A 14,177-nucleotide genomic window follows, 5' to 3' on the forward strand; every position below is an offset into this window, starting at 1 on the left:
CTTCCGCATCGGCTACCCTCCGCAAACCGGGCTGGGCAAGGAGACTGAAAATTTGGGACGCACAAAACGTCCAAGTCTAGGGTTTTAAGTTTTGGTTTTTTTTTTTTTTCAGCGGGGCGGGGGTTGGGTGGACTGGGGAAACTTTTTCCCCAAGAGGACCCGGCCTGGCGGGGGCGAGCGCTGCACGATTTAGCGCGCCGCTCGCGTCTACACTCGCGCTTGCTTTGCAGCCGCAGCACTCCGAGCGTGGGCGGGAAGCGGGGGGAGCATCGCGGAAAAAGACCACAGCCCGGGCCGTTTGTTTGTTTTAACAGGCCTAGGCGTGGCGTTTCTTAAACTTTTTAGTTTATTTAAATTTAATATTTAGTATTTAAACTTTTTAGTAAAGAAAACCCTGAATCCTTAACGAACGTCCCTTCTTCTCCCTTCCGCCCCCCAAAAACACACCGAGCAACGCGTGACTTTCCACGCGCGCTCTGACTTACGGGCCGCGCGACAACCTTCCTCCTCCTCCCCCCCCCCAACACCTCCAGACGCTAGAACAATGAAAAAAGTTACTTTGGTAAGAACGAAGGTGGAGGGAGGCGACACTTTTAACTTATTGTTGCTCCTCTCTGGCCCCCACGGGAACGGAACATATGGCTTGTCACGCTGCTCTGTTTGGGCGGGAGGGAACATAGGGTCCACGAAACAGAAGGGCCCTCAATCCAGTATTACTCTCTTAAAAACGGTAAAACATGTATTTATTTACTGTTAGGTTTGGATGTCCCCTGCCCACCCAGATAAAAAGTTGCTAACGTGCTCCCCACCCGCTCCCTGCGCCTTCGCCTGGGTGCTGGAGTGAAGACCCAGGCGGAAATTGTGCGGTTGTGTTTCTTTCCTATTTCCACGCGGGCCCCGCCGCCTCGTCAGCCTTGCACGTCCCTTCTCGGCACTCGAGGCCGCCAGGTCTGTTATGAAACCCGGTGCGCCGAGTGGCTAAGAGGGAGTTCCATTGCGATGTAATTAGGTCACCCCATTATGAGCACGTTTCTTAGGAGAGGACTGGGCGGGCCGAGATCGCTCGAGTCGCACTCTCATTTCCCCCACCCCCATTTTTATTGCATTTCTTATTTATTCGTCAACTTCCGGGCAAACGAGGGAAACCTTCCAAATCACAACTGTTAGAGGAACCGGTTGTTTTTCAACTTTGCGAAACACAACTTTTGCTGCAGCCACGAACCTACGTGATACCCAAGCAGGGTCTGCTTTTATTTTTCCTTTCTGACTTAAATTGATGGCCCCCCATTTTAACCCGCCTGCTGCCCCCTTGCTTTTTCTTCTGCTGTCCAGCCGCCTGTTGCTTCCCTCCCCCTGCTCCCATTTTTTCAGCTTTACTTGAAATCTGGCAAGCGCCAGAAAGGGAAATAACTGCCATCCACCTTAATTTAAATCATTCAAGTAGAGGTTTCTTTCTTAAAGGGATGTTTGCTCGTTCCTTTCCCCAGCTCCAATGGGGGTCGAGGGGGGGGCGGTTTCGTGCAGTTTCTGGGTGATGAAGTAATGAGTTCCAGATTTCAGGACAGAGCAGGGTGTGCGTTAAAACCACAAGGTTAGTCTCAGTTCTGATGTGAAGCTATTTCGGTTTTTTTATGTCCCCCTCCCCCCCCCCCCGTTTCCACCCAGCTAAAAAGGGCCGGCTGGTCTTTAACTCCCAAGAGTTCGCGAAGCTCAGCTGGGGAGGATCGGAGAGGGGGTGGAGAAGGAAAGGGGGGAAGGGGAGAGAGAGCGGGCGGGGCCCCCTTCTCGGCCCCGGGCCCGTCCCCGCGCGGCACCGGCTGTTCCCCAGCTCCGGGCGGTGCCTCTTTCCCCGCAAAGCTGCAGGAACGGCCAGGAGCACCATTACGAGGCCTCGGAGTCCCAGGCTGGCTAAAAAGTGTTGGTTTTTTTTATTTTTTTTTATTTTTTACTTTTTCCAAAGAGAAAACCGATTCCTCGAATTTCCTCCGCTTTTCCAACTCCCGGCGGGCCCTCCCCTCCCCGGGGGCGCGGGCTTCGCGAGGCGGCGGCCGGCCTGGCCTGCTCGCTCCCGAGTTGTTTACCGGCCCCGTCGACCGACCGGGTTTGTTCCAGCGCCCAAAGCCTGTCTCTATAATTAAACTCTTTTTTTAATTGTTGGCTTGAAACGTCATTTCGGGGACTTTCCAAGGGTGAGGGCGCGGAGGGGAGGGAGAGAGCTCCTTAACCCTTCGCTGACCCGGCGCCGACGCTGCGGCGGGCGGGGGTGGCGTGAGGGTCCGAGGGCCGGAGCCGGTCCGCCCCCGCCCAGACGTGCTCCGCAGGTGCCCGGTGCCGGCGCGCAAGCAGCGAAGCCCCACTGGGGCAGGAAGGCCGGCGGGAGGCGTCGCGGCCCTCCCCCGCCGCCTTCGCTCTGCAGGGCGCCCTCCAGTCCTTACCGCGCCGTGCCCAGGGGGGCCGCCCAGTCACCTGCACTGCAGCTTCCGACCCCGCGGCGGTGGGCCCGACTTCCGGGCCCTCCCCATTCGCTGGGAGCGAGCTTGGGGTGGGGATAGGTGTTTAATTTTGTGAAAGGGGGAAAGTGAAAGTCTTCGGAAGGAAGGAGGCGCGGCAGATATACATATTCATCGGCCAGTCTGGACCCTGGGCGCACCTCGCAGCAGGTGAGAGTGTGAAGCGCTGGGCCGCGCACCCCCGGACGGCCTGGCCCCGTCACCGGCGCCCCGCTCCCCAGAGTCCTGCGGTGTTGCACTTCCGCGGAGGCTTCAGGTCATTTGCAAAATCCCCCAAATTCTTCAGATTGGGCATTTCCCTTCCCCCAAAGTCTGCTGCTTGACACCTTGGCAGAGCCTCAGGGCTCCTGGGTTAGAGAGAGAGGGAGGTCGGGCGGAATGGAACCCGTGGAGTCACCTGTTAGAGTTACCTGTAGTGTTTGTGGAATGCAGATTCCTCAGCTTGGATCCCGGCTCAGAGAGTCAGCCATTCTGGAGTGGGGCCGGGGATCTGCATTTGTGGTAAATTTCCTGCTGGTGATTCAACCGCTGAAGTTTGAGAATTAATGGTCCAAGACATTGAAGTTGGGGCTGTCCTTGATCCAGATCTTTGGTCTGCCATTTTCTAGCTTTGTGACTTTCTTCATCTCTAAAATAGGGACGATGATAATACTGCCTAAATTTGGTGGGTAAAGTGCCTAGTTTCATGCCTACCTGAAACCTTCTATGTGCCTAGCGGTTGTATGTAAATCATTCTTGGGACCACAGAACAAATTCAGAAGTACTCACTTTGCAAAGGATTATTCAGTACAGACTTCCATTAAATGGTCAACTGACAACTTATAAATTTGATCTGTGTCACGCTCTGCCCCCATCCCCAGCCCTGGTTGAGGCAGGCCCTGATGCCTGGGAAGGGGGAGAGAGCCCTGGGGCACTAGAGCCTGGGAAAGAGGGAGGTGGTTTAGAGTGAGGAATCTGCTGCCCATCTGAAAAATACCTCATCATTGTCACAAGTATTTAAAATTACTAACCTGGGCTCTGTGGATAGTATGTAAAAGCCTCTTCTATCAAAGTCCTCAGGCCCCTCAGAATGCTTAGTGGGCATTCTCAGCTGCCAGTATCACCCTGAAACCAAGCAGAGGCCTCAGAAGAGGGTACTTTAGGGTCTACTGTAAATGCAATCCCATATGGTATCTGAAATCTTTGGGAGCAGGCCATTCTCTGGACTACAGAGAATCCAACCCCTGGTCTAGCATGGCCCTGGGGGAGGATCTCATTGTCTTGCTCTCTGCCTGAAGTGGAACATCTAAACTCTCATTCTTAGGTCAATTGTTTTAACTATTTCCCTACAGAGATGTTCCACAATTCTGTTAAATCCCCAGGCTAGCCCACAGCGATTCCCCACTCCCCTTCCTAGAGCAAACCCTTAGTCCAGCATAATCTGACTCTCTTACTCCATCCCTGACTTTCACTTCCCATCACCACTTCTCCCACCCCCGACCAAAGAGACCCCCTGTGCTCTAGTCTGTTTTAGATGAAAACCAGCCATCTTCCTCCTGCCCCAGGGCCTTTGCACATGCAAACCTTTCTGTGTGAATCATCTTTCCTTTAGCCCAAGTAAATTCTAAATCATTCTTTAGAACCCAGCTCCATCATCACTTCCTCAGGGAAAACACTCTTGATGCCCACCCCCCAACACACACACCCCAAGACAAAGTATCCGTCCTCTCACTTGTGCCCTCATGGAATGTTCATTTCCTTCAAAGTAGTTATTTCAGTTGGTGAGTATACATTCATTCCTGTAACTTTTCTGCTTCTTGATTTAACATACAGTATTATTTGGTGTATACGTCTATAAATTTTAACATATGAATAGATTCATGTGACCCCCACCATAATCAGGAAACAGAACAGTTCCATCACCTTCCAAAAACTCCCTCATACTGTCCCTTTGTAGTCAAACCCTCCCCCATTCCTAATTCCTGGCAACCACTGATCTGTTCTCTATCTCTGTAATTTTGTCTTTTCCAGAATGTCATGTAAATGGAATCATATGTATGCTTTCACACAGTATAATGCCTTTGAGATTTATCCATGTTGTTGCATATATCAGTAGTTCTTTTTATTGATAAATAGTATTTCACTGTGTGAGTATACAGTAGCTTACCCATCACCTGTTGAAGGACATTGGGTTGTTTCTAGAGCTGCCATAAACATTCCTGTACAGGTTTTTATGTGAACATGAGTTCTCCTTTCTCTAGGGTAAGTATTAATAACTAGGCGCGAGATTGCTGGGTCATATGGTAAGTGTATGTTGAAATTAATTTAAAAACTGCCAAACCATTTTCCAGAGTGGCTATACCATTTCACATTTCCAGCAGCAATGTATGAGAGTTTCCAGTTGCTCCACATCTTCAACAGCACTTAAAATTATTACTGTTTTTTTATTTTTGTCATTCTAATAGGTGTGTAGTGGTATCTCATTGTGGTTTTAATTTGCATTTCTCTTGTGTGTGTGTGAGAGAGAGAGGGTCTCACTCTGTTGCCCAGACTAGAGTGCAGTGGCATCAACATAGCTCACTGCAACCTCAAACTCCGGGGATCAAGTTATCCTCCTGCCTCAGCAACCTGAGTGGCTGGGACTAGAGGCACACACCACCATGCCTGGCTGATTTTCCTATTTTTTGTAGAGACAGGTTCTCACTATGTTGCTTAGGCTAGTCTCAAACTCCTGGCCTCAAGTGATCCTCCTGCCTTGGCCTCCCAAAGTGCTAGGATTACAGGTGTGAGGCACTGTGCCCCCAGCCAATTTGCATTTCTTTAATGGCTAATGATGTTGAACATCTTTTCATTTGCTTAGCTGCCATCTGTATATCCTCTATGATGAAGTATCTGTTCAAGCCTTTTGCTTATTTTTTAGTTGGGTCATTTATTTTCTTACTGTTGAAAATTTGAGAGTTCTTTATATATTCTGGATACAGTTCCCTTGTTGGATATGTGATTTGCAAATATTTTCTCAAATCTGTAGCTTATCTTTTCATTCTTGGAACTGGGTATCTTTCACAGGGCAAAAGTTTTTCATTTTAGGCCAGGCGCGGTGGCTCACGCCTGTAATCCTAGAACTCTAGGAGGCCAAGGCTGGTGGATAGAAGCGGGTGGATCGTTTGAGTTCAGGAGTTCGAAACCAGCCTGAGCAAGAGCGAGACCCCAACTGCACTAAAAAAAAAAATAGAAAGAAGTTAGCTGGACAACTAAAAATATATAGAAAAAATTAACCGGGCATGGTGGCGCATGCCTGTAGTCCCAGCTACTCGGGAAGCTGAGACAGGAAGATCGCTTGAACCCAGGGGTTTGAGGTAGCTGTGAGCTGGCTGGGCTAACGCCACAGCACTCTAGCCTGGGCAACAGAGTGAGACTCTGTCTCAAAAAAAAAAAAAAAGTTTTTCATTTTAATTAAGTCTAATTCATTAATTTTATCTTTTGTGGATCAAGCTGTTGGTGTCACAGCTAAAGACTCTGCCTAACCCTAGGTCATTAAGATTTTCTGTTTTCTTCTAAAAGTTTTATATATTTTGATGGTCTGTTGTTAGGTGCATAAATGCTTATAATTGTTCTATCTTCTTGCCATATTGAACGTTTTATAATATATAATGTCCTTCCTCATCTCTCGTAGACTTTTTTGATTTAAAGTCTATTTTGTCTGATATTAATACAGCCATCCCTGCTCTCTTTTGGCTACTGTCTACATGGAATATCTTTTTCTCTCCTTTCACTTTCAATCTGTTTGTGTCTTTGGCTCTAAAATGAGTCTTTTGTAGAAAGCATATGGTTGGATCAGGGTTTTTTTTTTTTAATCCATTCTGCCAATCTCTGTCTTTTGATTGGAACATTGAATCCATTTACATTTAAAGTAATTACTGATGAGAAGAGACTTAATTCTGTCATTTTGCTATTTGTGTTGTCCCTCATTTTCTGCATTATTATCTTCTTTTGTGTTTAGTTGATTTTTTATAGTGAAACATTGAAGTTCCTTTCTCAATTTCTTTTTTGTATATTCTATGGTTACAGTAGTTATTCCTGATTTGCAATGGGTATGTTCCAAAACCCCCAGTAGATGCCTGAAACCATGGATAGTACTAAGCCCTATATATACCATGCACAAATTTCTTTTTCCTTCTTCTTCACAATTTCACAAATAGAAGATTACTTCTTGCTATAGATCTTAGCACCATCAGCATATAATTGTTTTTTTCCCATACTTATTGAGAACTTTCACCTTTTCACTTAAAGGAAGCACCCTACTGTCTTACTTTGGCATATCCACGTTGCCAGCATTACTACTCCTGCATTTTGGACCCATTATTAAATAAAATAAGGGTGACTTGAACACAGCAGTCAATTGGATACCAAGATGGCTTTTAAGTGAATAACAGGCAGGTAGCATATACGATACGGATACACTAGACAAAGGGATGATTCATGCCCCAGGAGAGATGGAGCAGGACAGCACAAGATTTCAGCACATTGCTTAGAATGGCACACAATTTAAAACTTTTGAATTGTTTATTTCTGGAATTTTCCATTTGATATTTTTGAACCACAATTCACTGTGGGTAACTAAAACCACAGAAAGCAAAACCATAGATAACGGGGGACTACTGTATTTTCTTTGTGGTTACCATGGGGATTACATTTAACATCCTAAAGTTACAACACTCTAATTAAAATTTATACCAGCTGACCTTCAAAAACATACAAAAATTCTGCTCCTTTACAGCTCCATCCCCAGCCCTTTTGATTGTTGATGTCACATAATTACACCTTTATACGTTGTGTTCCCCAAAACATAAACTAAAAATTCTTTTAAATGTGTTAATCTCTTAAATTATGTAGAAAACAAAATGTGGAGTTACAAACCAAAGTTACAGTAATTAGCTTTTAGGCTAATAATTGTTTTTTAGTTAGTCTCTTAAATCATATGGAAAACAAAAAGTGGAGATACAAACTATTGTTACAATAATACTGGTTTTTATAATTGCCTTTATTAAGCTCTTCATTTCTTCATGTGGCTTCAATTTGTGTAGTGTCTTTCATAACACTTTGCAGGTCACTCTTGAGCATTTCTTACAGAACAAGTCCAGTGGTAATGAATTCTCTTAGCTTTTGTTTATTTGAGAAAGTCTTAATTTCTTCATCACTTTTGAGGGACAGTTTTGCTGGACCTAGGATTCTTGTTTCATAGGTTTTTTTCTTTTAACATTAACTTTGAATATATTGGCCTCCTGCCTCTGGTCTCCAAAGTCTCTGATGAGAAATCTGCTGATAAGATTAAGGATCCCTTGTATGTAAGTCACTTCTTTCTTGCGGCTTTCAATATTCTCTTTTTTGGCTTATAATGTGTCCTGGTGTGGGTTTCTTTGATACATCTTACTTGGAGTTTGTTGAGCTTCTCAGATGTTTATAGTCACGTCTTTCATCAAATTTGGGAAGTTTTCAGCCATTATTTCTTCAAATGTTCTCTCTTCTCCTTTCTCCTTTTCTTCTCTTTCTGAGATTCCCAGAATCTGTATGTTGGTCAGCTTGAGGGTGTGCCACATGTCCCTTAGGCTCTGTACCATTCAGTCTTTTACCTTTCTGTTCCTTAGACTTCATAATTTCCATTCTCCTATCTTAAAGTTTGCTGATTCTTTTTTCTGCCTGCTCAACGCTGCCTTTGAGTCCCTCTAGTGAATTTTTCATTTCAGTTATTGTACTTTTCAGCTCCAGAATTTCGTTTTGGTTTCTTTTTAGTTTTTCCATCTGTTTATTTTTATTCCCATTTTGTTCATACATCTCCTTCTTGACTATCTCCATATTTTCCTTTAGATCGTTGAGCATCTTTAAGACAGTTGCTTTAAAGTCTTTGTCTAGTAGGTCTGCCATCATTTCTTCTTCAAGAACAATTTCTGTTGATTTATTTTTTGAATGGATCATACTTTCCTGTTTCTTTGTATGTATTGTGATTTTTTTTGTTGCAAATTGGACGTTTCAGTCTAATAATGTGGTAATTCTGGACAGATTCTCCCCTTTCACCAGGGTTTACTAATTATTGTTTTTATTTTTTAAAATTAATGTTGTAGGCTGTCTCTGTGCCAAGGATCAGCCTGAGATGTAAACTTAAGGTCTTCTGAGGGCTTTTCTGAACCTGTGCCTTTCCCTGGGCATGTGTGGGCACTTTCTAATTTTGCCTGTATATATGCAATTGTTTTTTGAATGTCCTAGTCTTTAATGTCTGGCTCCCAAAAGAGCAATCAGAGAGAAATAAAGAAGGGATTTTTTAAAAGGGCTCTAGCCCTTTAAATTCTCTGGAAGTCACTTCAGTGGAGGGGCAGGGGCTTGCAACCTTGGGGATAGGTACAGTAACAATGGCTACCTTCATCATTGTCTCCACCCCTGTGATCCAAAACAGCAATCAGCGATCAGAGCACAGATCCCTGATATTTGGAGCATAGGATCCTTTTTGCCCACCCTGGCTCCTGCAAGCTGTGTGCAAGCTGCTCCAGGAACACGTACACAGTAGTCTGCATAGGGCTGGGGGTGGAGGATGAGTAGCTGCTACTGTGCTAAAAGATGAAATTGACCAAAATTAACCACAGTTTACCGTCCAAGCTTCCCCACGGAAGTTGCAAGCCATCAATAGACTTCAGAGTTCTAAAATAGTAACATTAGACAAATTCTGCCAGTGCAATTGTTTTCTAGAGAGAGACAGACTCCTGGTGCCTCCTACTCTGCTGTCTTCCTAGAATCCTCCCCTAAAAGTAGGTGTTTCCTACTCTTCCATCTTCTTAGAATCCTCTTCTAATCATTTTATGTTTTACATTTAGACTGGTGATCCATTTTGAGTTAGTACTTATATAAGATTTAGAATGAGGTTCATTTTTTGCCTGTAGGTGTCCATTCCCAACACTATTTTTTGAAAAGACTATGATTTCTCCATTGAATTATCTTTATACCATCCCAAAAGTCAAATGGCCATATTTATATGTTTCTCTTTATTCTTTTCCATTTATCCATTGATCTGTGTGCCCATCCCTTCATCAATATCACACTATCAATTATTGTAACATTATAGTAAGTCTTAAAATCAGGTGGTGTAATACCTCCAACTTTTTTCTTATTTTTTGAAATTGGTTTAGCTACTCTAATTCCTTTGCCTTTTCATACAAATTCCAGAATTAGCTTATCTATATCTACAAAAAGCCCTACTGAGACTTTTATTGGAAATGCATTAAATGTATACATTAATTCAGGGAGAATTACCATGTTGAGTCTTCTAATCCATGAACATGGTATGTCTGTTTATTTAGGGCTTCTTTGGTTTCTTTAATCAGTGTTTTATAGTTTTTAGCACACAGATCCAATATAGGTTTTGTTAGATTTATGCCTAATATTTCCTATTTTTTAGAGCTATTGTACTTTTAAAAAATCTTGGTTTGCAATTGTTCATTAGTTTATAGAAATACAGTTGATTTTTGTGTTTTTTTATTTTTGTGTTGTCTCCTGTGATCTTACAAAAGTCACTTTAATTGTAAGAGGGTTTTTGGGGGTCAGTCCCTTGGAGGTTTTTTGGAGTTTTGTTTTTAATATAGACAAGCATGTTGCCTGTGAATAGAGATAACTTAATTTCTTCCTTTCCAAACTTATGCATTGTATTTTCATTTCATTGCTGTATTGCCTTATCTAGGACTTCCAGTATGATATTGAATAGGAATGGGGAGAGTAGTACCTTGTTCTCAACCTTAGGTGGAAAGCATTCAGTCTTTCATTATTAAATACGATATTAGTTGCCAGTTTTTTGTAGCCATTTAAGCTTCTGACATCTTCTTCCCACTAGGATACATGCTTCATGAAAGCAGGCTCACTCTGCCCTCAATTCAACTGCCAGTGCCTGACATAGTGCCTGGCCCATAGTAGGCTCTCCATGAGAACTTGTGGGGAAAAAATGAAGATTTCGTACTTCTTTACTTTGCTAACGTAACCAGCCACAACCACTGTCCTGTATGACAGACAATAGAGGGACTTGGCTGAACATACACAGACATTATGAAGAATAATCTTACAATAAGTACCCCAACAGATCCAACTAGGCATTGACCCCATATTTTGAGCTGCAGAGCCTTTGTAGATCAGCTTTCTAGCAAGCCATACTGTGTCAAAGCATTTATCTATGAGAAATAGATGACGGTAGTAAAATAATTATTTTAGATTGAAAGCATTCCATTCCCAAAGGGAATTTAAACAAAAAGCTCTCAGTGCTGAAAAACAGGGGCTTTCTGGATAGGGAATCCCACTGCTCTGAAATCTTAGGCCCTCAGACGGGTGGGGTTGTTTCGCTAAATTTATTTCAGCTGCTTATAGAAACAGAAGAGGGAAGAAGAGGGCGGGCGGCTGCTTGCACACCAGCTCTGGCTCTGTAGTATTAATATCTGCCAGGTCAGGGTTTATTTGGATTTGTTTTACTTTGGGGGTCTGGAGAAGAAGGCAGGCGGCAGGAGTGTCTCACAGCTGCATGGCTTCCAAGCTGCAGCTCCCCACCTTTCTCCCCATATGCTACCTGTACCCACTGAATACCAAGCACTGTGCTGGGCCTTTGTCTGCAGTCACACCCTGACATCTTTGGCATCTGCTTTTCTCCCATTCTAAGGAGGGAGGGGGGAATGACAGGAGGAGAGGGAGGGATCAAATCTGTTTGCTTTCTTTTGGGTACAAGTGTGGGTACTGGGAGACTGGGGCCTTTGTCCCTGGCCCCCATCGGGACCCTCTACCCAATCCCGCACACTCACCACCCCCAATGGCTCTACAACTGGAATTTTAGGACTTGTTAGCTAGGAAAACCAGGCCTTTTAAAACCCTGTCTGCCTTCTCCTCAGCCTCTCCCAGTCTCCTTAGTCCCTGATACCTGAGCAATCTCTTCTCTCACCCTTACCACCACCACCACCATAACTACAAAAAGGATTTGAAACTGCCATGTTCCTTTTTTAAAACCTGTGTTTTGCCAAATTTGAGATGCTTTATGGAGCACAGGTTAATTACCTCCCACAGATATGGGGAAACCGAGGCACAGGAAGGGGAGGTGGCGGCAGATAAGCTGCACCCACTGTGAGTCGTGAGATCAATATCTAGTCTTTGGCGGGCTCGCAGAGGTTCCCGGATGAACTCAAAAGGACTAGAGAAAGACTAGACCTGGTGTGTGGGAGCTTGCTGCTCTGTGGCTGTCGCTGTCTGAAGGCAGATGGAGACACACATGAGAAAGCCAAGACATCTGCTGGGCTGGATGTGGGGAGGTACCTTGCACAGTGCCCAGCCCTTGGGAACCCAAATGCCAGTTTGGTTCCTGGGCTAGGTCACCAAGGAAAGTGGGGAAAGGAGCATCTGTCCTCTCCACTCCCTAGCTCTGAGGTGAAAGACTGACAGGGACGGCGGTGGGAGGAAGGGTGGACTGGGCCAGAAGCTGGGAAGAGGCCCAGTATGAAGATTCTCCAGGGGTTTCTTGCTCTAAACCGGGGGGTCATCTTCAGGACAGATCAAGGGCACGGCACATACTATTATCGTAAGCTGTAAAGTGCTCACAAGGAAACGAAGGTACTGTTTTGTCCTAGCGTCAGCCAGTTTGCTTTGGAATTATCCAACACTACTCTCCCTAGCAAGGTCCGGGGTGCAGCAACCCCACCCTGAGGTGCTGTTCTGTTGAGAAGCAGGGACCTCCCCAGCCCGAGCAGGAATCAGACAGCATTGGAGGGTTGCCATGTGGACAGCCGGTGGGGGAGAGAGGACGGGTCTTTGCCACAGCCCTGTGACTTCTTTGGTGCTGAGTTTCTCCCACCAACTGCACCTTCCGTACTGGGGGGACAGTGGGCCCCCAAACCAGGGCCTGCCCTTGTCTGACCAAAGGCAACCAGATCTGCTGCAGCTGCTGGGTGAGAGAACAAGCTCTCCCAGAGACCAGGGAAGCAGCTGGAGAAAGATTCCTGCCAGCCCGGGGGTGTAAATATTTATACAACGTGGTGCGTGGGAAGAGGGAAGGCAGAGGGAGGTGGCAGGAACGAGGAGGCACTGACATGGACAGATTTAAGGAGGCTGCACTTTGGGCTCAGCTAGGAGCGAGGCAGCTCAGGCTGGAAGGGGCAAGAGGCTGCGGGGATCCTAATCCCCACCTGAATTCCTGCATCAAAGAGCCTGGGTCCTTGCCCCCAGCTCTCCTGCCAGAGCTGAGGGCAGCAACTTAGAAGAAAATTCGTCATTCATCCCCTAATTGTTCCTTCTGTTGAGTATAGCCCTCTATTTAGGGAAGGAGGCTCTGCCTTGAATCAGAGATAAACCAAGTCCACAGGGCCTAGGAGTAAGGGTCTGGGTGCTCTGAAGTTTATGGTTTCAGGGTCTTAAAGGATGCGGGACCCCAAGAGTTGGACTCTAGAACTGAAGTATTAGAAAATATAAGCAAATTTTAAAGTATAAGCAAAGATTTCTCTCAAGCCTTTTTTTTTTTTTTTTTTTTTTTTTGAGACAGAGTCTCACTCTGTTGCCCAGGCTGGAGTGCCATGGTGTCACCCTAGCTCACATCAACCTTAAACTCCTGGGCTTAAGCAATCTTCCTGCCTCAGCCTCCTGAGTAGCTGGGACTACAGGCATGCACCACCGTGCCCGGCTAATTTTTTCTATGTATTTTTAGTTGTTCAGCTAATTTCTTTCTACTTTTTTAATAGAGATGGGGTCTTGCTCTTGCTTAGGCTGGTCTCAAACTCCTAGAGCTTAAGCGATCTTCCCGCCTTGGCCTCCCAGAATGCTAGGATTACAGGCGTGAGCCACCGTGCCGGCCTCTCTCAAGCCTTTACATAACCAACAGTACCTTCCTAATGTAGCACGGAACACTGCATTGATGAAGATGATGATGAAGGACAGACGGAACCTGGAAAGAGAGCAAGGTTTGCCTGTGGAAATGGCCCTTGATGGCACTTGCCAGAGAGCATGTGGCCACCATCACCACAGGGCCTAGGAAAATACGGGGCAGTACGACAGGTGTCTACCTGGTGCTCTTGCCCCACCCCTCCGCCCCACTCAGCTGTGATGTGCCCAGGCAGAACATAGATTCAGCTGGGCCCGCTGAGGACTCAGCCAGGGCCCAGCAGCATCAATGTCCCAGCATGGGAAGCACGCCTGGGCCGGTGGGGACAGCCAGATGGACTCCAGTTGATTTGCTTCGGACAGCTGGGGAGCAGGGCCCAGGATGCTTTCTCCTCCCCCACCACTGCAGACAAGGAGGGGTGCAGTTGCAACTTCTAGGATTTCTCTGCCACCACGCCTATCAAGAAGTGCCACCTGCCTCTATCAGTTCCAGGGCTGACCCTCAGGGCCTCCCACAGGTGGGATTTGTGTTGTTCCCCAGTGGCCAAGAGCCTTTAAGACACCCACAAGTGTCAGCCTCTTCTAGCATTCTCCCTGTACCCTCAAAATGCCCACTGGCCAAGGGTGGGGGCATTGGGAAGGAAGGGCCTTCTACTGGAAAACTGCCTGTTTCCCCAGCTCCAGATGCCCGGCCAACTTTGGCCGCGGAGCAAGGATCAAAGATACCCAAATTCTGCCAAGAGGCAGGCGCCTGTGCTGCCGCTTCTTCACCCACAGTACAGAGTTCTGCAAGGGATACGTCCCCAG

The sequence above is a fragment of the Eulemur rufifrons genome, chromosome 2 (assembly GCF_041146395.1).
Source record: "Eulemur rufifrons isolate Redbay chromosome 2, OSU_ERuf_1, whole genome shotgun sequence".
NCBI classification, from domain to species: Eukaryota; Metazoa; Chordata; class Mammalia; order Primates; family Lemuridae; genus Eulemur; species Eulemur rufifrons.